General features: G+C 33.4%; 1 long non-coding RNA gene across 1 annotated transcript; it reads right to left on the reverse strand.

Annotated features, from left to right (window-relative positions):
- Positions 1-306: 306 nt before the first annotated feature.
- Positions 307-3,245, reverse strand: LOC128234029 (uncharacterized). The gene is made up of 3 exons (XR_008260846.1): positions 3,181-3,245; positions 2,018-2,101; positions 307-400 (listed from the first exon to the last, which is right to left on the reverse strand). It is a non-coding gene; the product is annotated as an uncharacterized LOC128234029 (long non-coding RNA).
- Positions 3,246-12,699: the final 9,454 nt, after the last annotated feature.

Below are 12,699 nucleotides of genomic sequence, written 5' to 3' on the forward strand. Positions count from 1 at the left end.
TTATCTCAATTATATATTAAAGATGATAATGACAGTACTGGAGCAGCTGTTACGGATGCCAGCGCTGGTAATAATGGTCTCTTTTTAAGATCAGGATACATTAAAGGCTCCAACATTCTGGAGCTTCAAGGACCAATGTATCACAGTTTATTTACTATTTAACGCTATTTACTAAATCAAGTTGATGTCAAATTGAAATTATACCGAAGCTCTCCAGCATTTTGTCTATCAGCAGGGGATGCATCTCCCAACTATAAAATAAAGATTATAGACATTTACTTACTAGCAAAGAAGGTACGAGTCAATCCAGCTCTTATTGTAGCCCATGCAAAGTTGTTGAAAAACAGCACAGTTAAATATCCATTTGACAGAGTAGAGTGTCGATCGCAAAGTCTTGCTGCTTGAAGTACAATGTTTACATGGGATAATTTGTTTCAAGGACAAAAACCAAACAAAGTAGTTGTGGCATTTGTAAAATCAAAGGCTTTATCTGGTGATTATAAATCCAATCCATTTCATTTCTTGAACTGTAACATTCAAAGCATATGTTTATATGTGGATGGTGTTCCAGTGTGGGGTAGCCCATTAAAATTAAATTTTGATGCATCTGAAGGGCAATCTTTTATGAGAGCCTACACAAACATGTTTCTAACAAATGGACAGTGGGGCAAAAACTCAGGACTGGATATAAATAGAGAGGACTTTGCCAAATCATCAACTCTTTTTTCGTTTCAGTTAGAACCAAACTTTCTGGATGACAACACATTTCTTTCTCTTGTTAAAACAGGCAAGGTGCGTTTAGAGGTTCAGTTTAAGACATCATTGACAGATACAACAAGTTGTATTGTACATAGTAGCTCTCCTGCCTTTTTTCAAATCAATTCACAAAGAGACATAATTACAGAATGAATACATCCCAAATTCAGTGTTGTTTAGATTGTTTCCCTTTGCTAAGAAAGTCTGTACTTTGTGTTTATGCAGCAAATGAACTTCCTACAGAAATGAATATTCCATGTGGATTTATAGCAAATACAGATGATCATACAATTGGTGTGCCTTTTACTTTCCAAACTCTACCGCCATAGAATATTTTGATAGTTATGGAATGCCTGTCAACAACTTTAATGACTATTTCCCTCAATACACATCAAATTTTTCATCACTTTTAACAAATTCAAAGCAATTACAAAGTTTGTATAGTGATGTTTGTGGAATGTACTGTTTATTTTTCTTGATTCATAGATTGAATGGTGTATTGTTTTATGATATTGTAAATATGTTTTCCAATGATATTCATAGTAATGATTTATGTGTATACAATTATGTCAGTAGCATGTTTAACAACTGTGTACAAAATCAATGTGTTTTTAACCAATCATGTAGAGCATTAATAAAAAATGTATAACTAATTAAAAGTGTTGTTGTTTTTTATTGCTGAAGTCTTCGTATTAACATCATGGCAAACACTGTTGTGAAATTTGAAAGCCCAGCTACTTGCATTATAGCTGGAGCGAGTGGAAGCGGAAAATCTACCTTTCTTTTTGAACTTTTTAAGAGTGCAAATTCTATGTTTAATGATGCTCCAAGAAAATTTTTATACTGTTATTCAACTTATCAACCATTATATGACAGCATGAAAACACATGTGCAAAACATAGAATTCTTTGGAGGTTTACCATCTAAAGAATAAATGGATCTTTGGGTAACGACTCTGGATTTAAGATTTTAGTCATTGATGATTTAGTGCAAAAGGCTTCGGAAAGTATTGACATTGTGAACTAATTTACGATTTATAGTCACCACAAAAAAATTCAGTGTTTTTTTGTGGTACAAAATCTGTTTTCTGGAGGAAAGTATTTCCGAACTATTAGTCTGAATAGTCATTACTTTGTATTGTTTAATAACCAGAGAGACCAACTTCAGATTCAAACACTTGCTCGTCAAATGTTTCCAGGTGATTTAAAATATTTTATGGATGCCTATAAAAAAGCAACACAAAACAAATACTCTTACTTACTCGTTGATGTAAGCCCACATTCAAACAAGTTGTATAAATTGCGCACCAACATATTTCCCTCTCAGACGTTGATTGTCTTTCGACCTGAAAAAGAAAAATATGAGTGAAAAAATGGAAAAGGAAAAGTATTTTTTAAAATTTCTCTTAAACACAAGTGAAAATCAACAAAAAATGCTGATAAAAGCATTAACGAAATCACAAATGAGTGTGATTGTGGAAGTGGTTTACAATATTCTCATTGGAAATCTAAAAATTTCCGACAATATCAAAAAGTCATTGAAAAGATATAGGAATGTCATTCGTAAGTTTGTGGTAAAAGGGCTATCACAAAAAAAGAGAAGAGCTCTCCTCCTAAAAGATTTTAAGCAATTTATATCATTAATACAACCTTGTGAGTCATGTCTCAAGAACTAGTATTGATTTCAAAATCAAAATATGAACATATGAGGAAGGAATTTACAAAAAGTGATAACAATAACCAGTTTCATCATAAAAAATTGGAACAATCATTAATACATAATAAATTGAACGATGATACAAGAGATATTAAGGATACTTCACATCAAAAAGGAGGACAACTTTTAAATCCAAAGAAAATAAAGTTTGTAAAACGATCAAATATTGTTTTTGAAAAAGCATGGCCTACTACAAAAGATTTATTAGAAACAAAAGGTCGTAAAGAACAACTACAAAGACAGAACAATCACCAAAGATAAAAATGAAAATTGAGCTTAAAAAGACAAAAGCTATTGTTAGGAAAAAACCAACCCAAGAAAAGTGGATCGTTTACAATGTATAAGCGGGAAAAGGTAGAATATTTAAAGTATTTCTGACTTGAAGTGGGGTCAGTTTAACATAAACCTTCAAACATGGATGATCAAAGTTTTAGTGATTACCTTACTTCAAAATATGCGCATGAATATGAGGAATATCAGAGACAAAAAATGATAAAATTGGATTCAAAAATGTTTGAGTGTGATACTTGTGGAAAACACTTTAAGAACAAGACTTCTTTGTTATCTCATGCGCTCACACACAAAAGTTTTTACAATTGTGAAGTTTGTGGAGACAAATTTAAAAGAAAAGATTATCTTAAAAAACACTTGTCTAGAAAACATCAACAAACTGGTGGAAAAATAACTCCATATAATATAATCAAATACCTCCAAGCAGTGACACCCAAAGCTCCTCTTCAACAAGCAATGTAGATCATACAACAGGACTTCTCATCACTTCACAACCTCAGAACGAGTCCGCTATCTACACCATCTTCGACTGCAAGAACACCGCTCTCTCCAAGTCCACACCTTCAAAATGAACACAACTACAGTCAATTATCTACACCATCTTCGACTGCAAGAACACCATCATCAACACCAACTTCCACTGCAAGAACACCATCATCAACACCAACTTCCACTGCAAGAACACCATCATCTACACCAACTTCCACTGCAAGAACACATTCAAGATTTTACCATACAACCAAATCAACATGAACAATATGATCTGTTGACATTTTTTGCCAATGCCAATAAAAACATTCAAAATATTTTAGAAAAAAGACTTCAATTGTATCCTATGAAATGGTATTTATCAGTGCAGGTTGAGCTAGTGAAACACACAAAAGATGGAGACAATACATCAACTCCACATTTTAGATCTAAGAGTTATAGAAGTTTAAATTTGATAACATTTGATGAAAACAACTTAAATGAAGCATTTCAAAAAATGTTTGAAAGTTTTGAAAAGTACATAAGAGAAAGCTCTGGGTGGGTTCTCAAACATGTATTAAGTATAACTGTGCACACTGTGAAATATTCTCCAGTGTCCGGATCTAGTTTTGTAGAGCTACCCAAGCCTCTTATTAACTATTAAAGTTTACTAAACATAAGAAATCTTGACCAAAATGCTTTCTATGGTGTTGTTTAGCATCTCTTCATCCCTTGGATTCCCTTCTGGTGAGTGATTATGAACAATTTGAAAATGAATTAAACACAAAAGGTCTGCTGTTTTCAATGTCATTGAATCAAATAAATCAATTTGAGAAGCAAAACCCATTTTTGTCTGTTAATGTGTTTACTTTTGAAGACAATGATGTTCTTCCACTACGCATAACAAATTGCCAAAACAGACGCCATCATATTGACTTATTGCTTTTGCAATCAGAAAACAGTTCACATTATGTGCTTATAAAAAACATAAACAGGTTTCTTAGTCATGGTAAGAAAGGACATCGTGCATATTACTATTGTCGATATTGCCTCAATGGATTTAGTAAACAAAGTTTTTTAGATGATCACCTTTCATACTGTCAAGTCCATGATGCTCAAAAAATTGAACTTCCATCAGGAGCAGACTGCCTTCTTGAATTTAAAGATTATGAAAAAACGCTGCGCGTCCCTTATGTTATTGTGGCTGATTTTGAAACATTAAATAAACCAATAGAGACTAACAACCAAACAGCTTCAACATAAAAAAATCAATTGTCAGAACCCTGTTCCTTTAGATATAAAGTTATTTCAACTGATTCAAAATTAACCAAAGATACTGTTATCTACAGAGGTCCAGATGCACCCAAAAAATTGTTAGAATGTCTTTTACGAGAAAGTCATGAAATACAGCAACAAATGCAAAATATCAAACCCCTAGTTTTAAAGGAAAGTGAAGAAGAACAGTTCGAACAAGCAAACACATGTTGTTTATGTCAAAAAGTGTTTGGTAACAAGGAAAAGAAAGCAAGACATCATGATCACACAAGTGGGTAATACATAGGAGCTGCACATATGAATTGTAATTTACAATGTAAACAACCCAGTTTCATCCCAGTCATCTTCCACAATCTTAAAAATTTTGATGGTCACTTGCTTTGTCAAAGCATTGGTACATTTAAAAATTATAAAATCAATTGCATCCCACAGTCAGTTGAAAAGTATATCAGTTTTAGTATTGGAAATCTTAGGTTTTTGACTCTTCGGGTTTTCTCCCTTCATCTCTTCATCTCTTGGGACCCTCGTAGATAACTTAGTTCAAAATGGCCCACAGTCTTTCCATCACTTTCATTCAGAGATCATGGAAACCTCATGGGATCTTCGGAAGCATCGGTCCGTAGAACTTGTTCATACAGAAAAACGACTACAGAAGGTGTCATCCAAACCCACTTATAAGATGCACCGGATTTTTTCTGAAGACCTTGTTGGTGTTGAATTAAGTCGCAAAAAACAAAATTAAATAAACCAATTTTTGTTGGAATGAGTATCCTTGATTTGTCAAAATATACCATGTACGATTTTTATTATAATCATTTGAAAAATGTGTATGGTAGCAACGTTGAGCTAGAATTAACGGACACAGATTCATTTTTAGTATCATGTACAACACCGGGCATTTTCCAAGATATGTTGGCTTATTCACATTTGTTTGACACTTCAGATTTCCCTAAAGATCATTTTTTATATAGTGACTTCAACAAACAAGTAATGGGAAAAATGAAAAGTGAAACAAATGAGAAATGTATTAGTGAATATTGCGATTTGCGATCGAAAATGTATGGATTTAAGTGTGATAATATAGACGAGAAAAGAGCAAAAGGGATATCAAAAGCGGTTGTTAAAAAATCATTGACTCTTGATGATTATAAACATGTATTATTTAATAATTCTCAAATGCACTCAACAATGCATTCATTAAGAAGTCATAACCATAAAATTTATCTGGAAACAATCAGCAAAGTAGGATTATCTAGTTTTGATGACAAAAGATTTTTATTAGAAGATGGAATTAAATCATATGCTTATGGACATTATAAGATACAAGACATATAATTTCTATGTTTTATACCAAATTACATCTAATTTCATGTAATTTCATGTGATGTTATCTACTGCTCTACTGTTGAAATGTAACCTAAAATAAATAAAAAATAAATAAAAATGTATGATCTTTGTTAAACAAATTGTTTGAATTCAATTATAATCAACTTTATTTGTATTTGCATTGTATTGTACTTATAAGAAAATAAATATTAAAATCTTGTTTGATATTTTATTTATTGATACAACATACCGGAATGGTATAAAATAGCTCGTTAGACATGTCCTCAACCTGCAAAAAAAAAAAAAAAAAAAAAAAAAAAAAATAATAATAATAAATAAAATAAATTAATGAGGCTGTTTATTGGTGTTGTAAAGTGAGATAAAAAATATAAAAAAGACTTAAAATATATTATGCGGTACTTTAAAATAAAAATATATCTATTAAAGACACTTACAGCCACGAATTGTATCTCCTCAGACTCCAGGTTGATTGTTTGCTGCAAAGCAAGTGATGTTAAATGTAATCAGAAAACAAAACAAAAAAAACAACAGTCTATATAGTGATGTTCATATCATAAATGTGCTAGATATAGTAATTGTAAACTTCAATTAAAAAAAAGAGGAACAAATGGATAATTACATACCATCTCTGGAGGGGACACCATCTGACTTGAGGCGGGCGCCCTAACCACCTGGTTTGAGAGAGACATCCCCACCAGGTTTGGAGGGGACACCCCCACCTGGTTTGAAGCGGACGCCCTCACAACCTGGTTTGAGGGGGACATCCCCACCTGGTTTGGAGGGGACACCCCCACCAGACTTGGAGGAGGCACCCCCACCTGGTTTGAAACGGACGCTCCTACCACCTGGCGTGGAGGAGGCATCCCAACCTGGTTTGAAGCGGACGCTCCTACCACCTGGCTTGAGGAAGGCACCCCTACCTGACTTGGAGTCTAAAAAAAAAAGAATAATATTTGACAGTTTAGTAAATTGTACTCAATTGAGAAAAATCGTTTATCCTTCAAATATCAATTAAATTGATGATATGCCAATACATTCGATACTGTAACCTATTAAACATACTCATGCACAAAAAACAACAACAACATGGTTATGATAAGAAATCTTACCCCCTTTACTGGGGAAATATCCTCATACGTAGGAGCAGGTGACTGCAATATATATATGTGATGGTGTGTGTGGTAATATACAGAAATAAAATAATTGAATAATTGCAGAAAAGATACCAAGTAAAATGTTTCTGATAAGCAAGCATCATAAGTGAGCTCTAAGATCATCTGTATCAAGTAGACATTGGGTTGTACAATAGAGTACCTCAAATAATTAAAGTATATGAAATGAAATGTAAAAAAACTTACCGGATGCATCTCATGGTCAAATTCCTCTAAGGATGCAAAAGCATCCACCATTTCCCTTAGCTCATGAAGAGCTAAGGACACAGATTTAATTTTACGAGTATCACTAATATGAACATAGGTTACCCCCCTAAAGGAGGTAGCCGCCATTTTTCCCCCTGTCCTACATTCATTAGTAATCTGTTTTCTTGACTAACTGTTGCCATTTTGACAAAAAATGAATGATGATGTGAAGAGATGAGGGTATTTATAGAAATGTTGAAAAGCATCAGCAAGGGGGGGGGGGGGCGATCATTTTAACCTATGGACTGTGTAGCGTGGGATGATGGGTGGAGCTGTCATCACGATGCTTTGTTCGTAATACCTTATTAGCCAATAATAACGCTATGAGAGAATTTTGGGTACAGTTAACTGATGTTTACCTCCGCTCTATTGATATTTCTCTTTACTCTACATTACGCTACTCAAAAGAAACAAAGAACACTTTGTGTTCTCTAGCATAGATCTAACTATTGAGGACTTTGACCCAAACTGACACCTTGTACGTATCCAAATAATTGTATACGGGTGACTTTTATTATAGATGCAAGTGTGTTGTTATCAATATGATAACGTTTTCTGTACCTGCACAACCACTACCGTCACCACCTTCTCCATCACCTCCCTCAGCTACTCCACCACCGCCTCCACCACCTCCATCAGCCCAAGCTTTGAGAAGATCGGGAAGACGAGGGAAACCTCCACAGAGATATTCCCCCATAGACTTTTTATTTTTTGTTGTTTACTTCATATCAGGGAGATAAAGCCTAATGCTTTTATACATTGTGATTTATACTTTACTTATTTTCATGTTGATTTTGTTTTTTTTAACTTCATATCAGGGTGATAAAGCCTAATGCTATTGTACACTGTGATCTATACTTTACTTATTTTCATGTTGATTTTGTTTTTTTAACTTCATATCAGGGTGATAAAGCCTAATGCTATTGTACACTGTGATCTATACTTTACTTATTTTCATGTTGATTTTGTTTTTTTATAACTTCATATCAGAGAGATAAAGCCTATTGTGCACTGTGGTTTATATTTTACTTATTTTCATGTTATGTATATACTTTTGATTTTTGTTTTTTAACTTCATATCAGGGAGATAAAGCCTAATGCTATTGTACACTGTGATTTATATTTTACTTATTTTTGTGTAACCTTAGTCAATGTATAGCTACTTTATTCCATTAATACAATATTTTAAAATTTAACAAGAGCAAATTGTGATTTATAATTTACTCATTTTCATACATATGTTATTATCTTGTTTAAGCTTACATACTCAAAAACTTTAAGGATATTCAAATGAAAATTGGTACAGAAAACCATAATTTAACTAGAAGTCAGGAGATATGCTTTTTGTTTTCAATCAAATAGCTGTGTTTTGATATACACCTGTTTTATATGTTTATACATTTTATGTTTTTTACAATTCATAAATCAGGTCGTTTGTGCCAAATGCGTTGTATATATTGTGATTTATTTGTTAATTCTTTCGAAAATAAATAATAAAAAACATTCACGTTTTCATTTCAATAAGATCGAACACATCTTAACATTTCTGTAGGGTTGATTTAATGAAATGTAAACGATACATCATCACCTTAAAGGTAAGAGAGGACAAAACTGTTATATCTTCAAAACCTATTTTTGGTGGTCAAAATAAAATATTATTTAGTAAGTTGTTTGAAAAACCTTCATGTCATTGTAAGGTTCAACGAAGGTGTCCATAATGATAAACAGAGTCCAGTGAATCGAGCGCTGGCATTTGACAATGGTTACATAAGTGATTTATTGTGATAGCTCACCACAATGGAAGAGCTTTAGTCACCCTGAATGATAAACTAGATATATGATAACGACAATCTCGTCTTTTGAGCTGTCAGCAGCTCATTTAACTGTCTTCACTTTTAAGTTATTACAATGGGTACGTTGGAGAGTAATTGGGTGGCTATTAGATATGATGTTGTTGTACGAATTGACACTAAACGGTCAGGCTTTAGTCTTTAAATTTCTTGAAATCACTTTCGATCACGCGATGGCTGGGTTCTAATGAACTTTTGTTTGTCAATGACCTGTGATCTAACATATAAAAGAATCTGAAGTTTGATCACATATAAAGATGGTGGAGGTTGTGATAAGTCCATCGTCTGATAAGGGAAAACAATACCATTAAATAGATCCTAGGTCGATGACCCTATGTTAGAAACCTTGGAAGCGTTGTCCTTTGACATACAATACACTGATCTGATTAGTGTGACAATGCTATTGTTTATATATCTTCTATTGAATTGATTGAATGGACTTCAGTTCCGATAGATAATTATTCAAAAGCTTCCGCAATGTTCGCCAACTGAATACATTCAATTTTTAAATACACTTACATTCATTATCGTTATGTAAGAAATTTAACACTTCCATAAATCAAGATAGTCAGACTTATTGAGGCATATGATTCATAGATTATGTGTCTAAAACAATAAATTCATAGTCATTAATACATATTTCTTTGAACGCTTTAAGATTAATGTCCTTACACAGGCAATCTTCCTTAAATTATTCGTCTAGATCTAGTTTGTGCTTTGAAAGACTGAAACCATTTTCCGCGACAGCGTTTTATGTCAATACTTTATAAATAAACAGCATCTTGTGTAGAATAACATGGAAAGTATACCAGAACGTGTCTTTCATGGTCACGAAATTTACAGCTTTGATTACAAATATTTTATAATTGAAAAAGGCACGTTTTAATTAAAAGATGAATGGCGTAGATCGAAAGAGGTTGGCCTTAAAATAAATGGCAACACCAAATGAAAACAACATAGCAGGCACAATATTACATTTTATACTAAAGTAAACTTTCCACCAGCTGATATCAAAAAAAGGTCTTTGGAAAATATTAAAAAATAGCTAGTCAAAATTAATTGTTTAATTTATTTTGATTATTTGTTATTTGTCAAGAATATTGCTTGCATTGGAATGAATTTTCTAAGAAGAATTGAGAAATGATGTATATCAATATATCCGTGTTTATGTTCTGGCCAAGACGCGATGACCCAGTTGATTGAAAGCTGAACTGTGACTTTCAAAGGTAAAGTCGACATTACCACAACACCAGTAGCATCGCAACTATGCTGAGCCTATTGCTGAGAGTAAACACGGGAGACCAGAAGAACCAAGACTCAGCTGAAACAGTTCTTCAGGTCCAATACCAGACCATCACACACACTTACGTATAACGACATCTACAGCCTAAAACAAAAGAACAGTAGCACCTTGGAAACACATGCCAGCACCCATTACAGAGGTTTCCAACCTACTATCCCTTAGGCGAGGGCTGTAAGATCACTCTTTCCACAATAAAGGGTTCAAGGTAAGCTACCGATGATTATTCGGGCTTTGTCGACCATGACTACCATAACCGGAGAAGACTGGGGGGAGAGAAGGGAGAAGACACAGCTGGTAAATACTTATTTCATTTCTTTTTCACTGTCAAGTTTATTTTCCAGTTTTATTACCTTTCCTATTTCCCGGACCAGTCACCAACCATCGCGTAATTGTCATGTATGACAGGGACAGAGACACGTTACTCATGAAAAAGACAAAGAACCAAATATATCACACCGCTTAGACATTTATTATACAAGATCAGCGCCATATGAGGTAACTTTTTGGAAAATCGTTAAAAAGTCGTAGTTTTTATAATATAAAAGTAACTTTATTAACCCGTTTAATATGTTAGTTTGAAAAATATTTATTTTGTTCAGTGAAATTAAGGTAAATGTATATCTATTTGTAACTTAATGTTTAAATCTATAACCCATTACATTTCCAGATAGGTATACAAACAAGTTAAAGTTGCAGATGACAATACCAGTGGTGAAATACATCTCGATCAACCTGTACGTATAGGCAAACATACGCTGAAACAAATCTAGTGAGTGTGTAGGAATCATTACTGTCTCCTTAGACAAGCCTATTTATGACTGAATTGCGTAGACCAATACTTTAAATTTATACTTGAACACGTACTTGTACAAGAAGCGTTTTACAACCACTTCATAGTCAAACTATTTCGATTGATGATACCACAGCCATACGTTTTAGTGTTGCCTTCTTCCATTTAGTTGTATACGTATTCAACATCTACGTCCATTGTTTTCTTTGGCTTCAAGTACATATTGAATTTATGATATTCAAATTGCGTTTTAAACTGTGAAAGAATTTTAAGTGATTTGCACATGGTGACATTTAATTTGGTTAAAACTTCATATATAAACATAATCATAATCGGGTTCGACGGAAATTAATGCAAGATAAACGCAAGGATGATAAAAATATCCTTACAAAACATATGTCTAGCATTTAAATACCAATTTCGCTCCATTTAAAGCGGCCTTCTAACTCATTTATGACTGGATGACGTAGAACAATAATTTTAAATCATACTTGAGTACGTACTTTTACAAGAAGCTGTTTACAGCCTCTGCATTATCGAACTATTTCGATTGATGAACGCAAAGATAATTTGCCGTACGGATATATTTAAAAACAACAACATTTGTCTAGCATTTGCAGACCATATCTGCTCCAGTTTAATCGGCCTTCTTACTTACCACTCCAAGGCGGTTACCCCAAAATTGACCAATGACGATGTGTTGTCTGTTTGATAACGTTTGTTGTCATGAAGCGGTTTTGCCGCTTTGGTAAATGATTGTTCGGCCTTGATCATTTTACTTTAAACAACACTTTGTTTAATTTATAACAACTTAACAAGTCTCTTGTAAAATACATAGTTCTATTGTTTCAGGCCATAATCCCATATTTCCCGTGCAATGTTTTTTACCTGAAGGATACAAGATATGTTTCACCAATGTAAACAGTAAAGTCTACTTTAACATAGAACTTTAATGTATTCACAAAACATGTTGGTAACTATTTTGGAAACAATGAGCTCAGTATTTCTATGAATTTCATTCTTAAGGTTCTGCCTTTCCTTGTGCCGTTATCGTGTGTCAATTAAGGATCACATAATCCTGAACTTAGTTTTCCCGTTTATTTAAAAGTACATCGTCTTATTTTCTACCCTTTAAAGATTCCTTTGGTGGTATTTACAAAATATAAATTGCAATGAAACAACAATAATATAGGAAATCGTACGCCAATAAGTCATATTTAAGTTCAATTGAAAATATATGCATTCGTGTGGTATATATGAATCAATAAATCACAGTCCGACAAATCGCTTGCTCCTATGCCTAGCTGATGAAGCACCAGTATTTTGCCAAACTAAAACCTACAATGTTTACACCGATTCTTAGCAAAGCTCACTGACAAAAACTAATGAAGTACAAGGAGACGTAAACCAGTCGGCAGCAGAGACTTATCAGACCTGTAAATGCTATGTGTTTATAGAAGGCCATGTTAGTTTAAAAAAAAACAC

Source organism: Mya arenaria, chromosome 5, assembly GCF_026914265.1.
Source record: "Mya arenaria isolate MELC-2E11 chromosome 5, ASM2691426v1".
NCBI classification, from domain to species: domain Eukaryota; kingdom Metazoa; phylum Mollusca; class Bivalvia; order Myida; family Myidae; genus Mya; species Mya arenaria.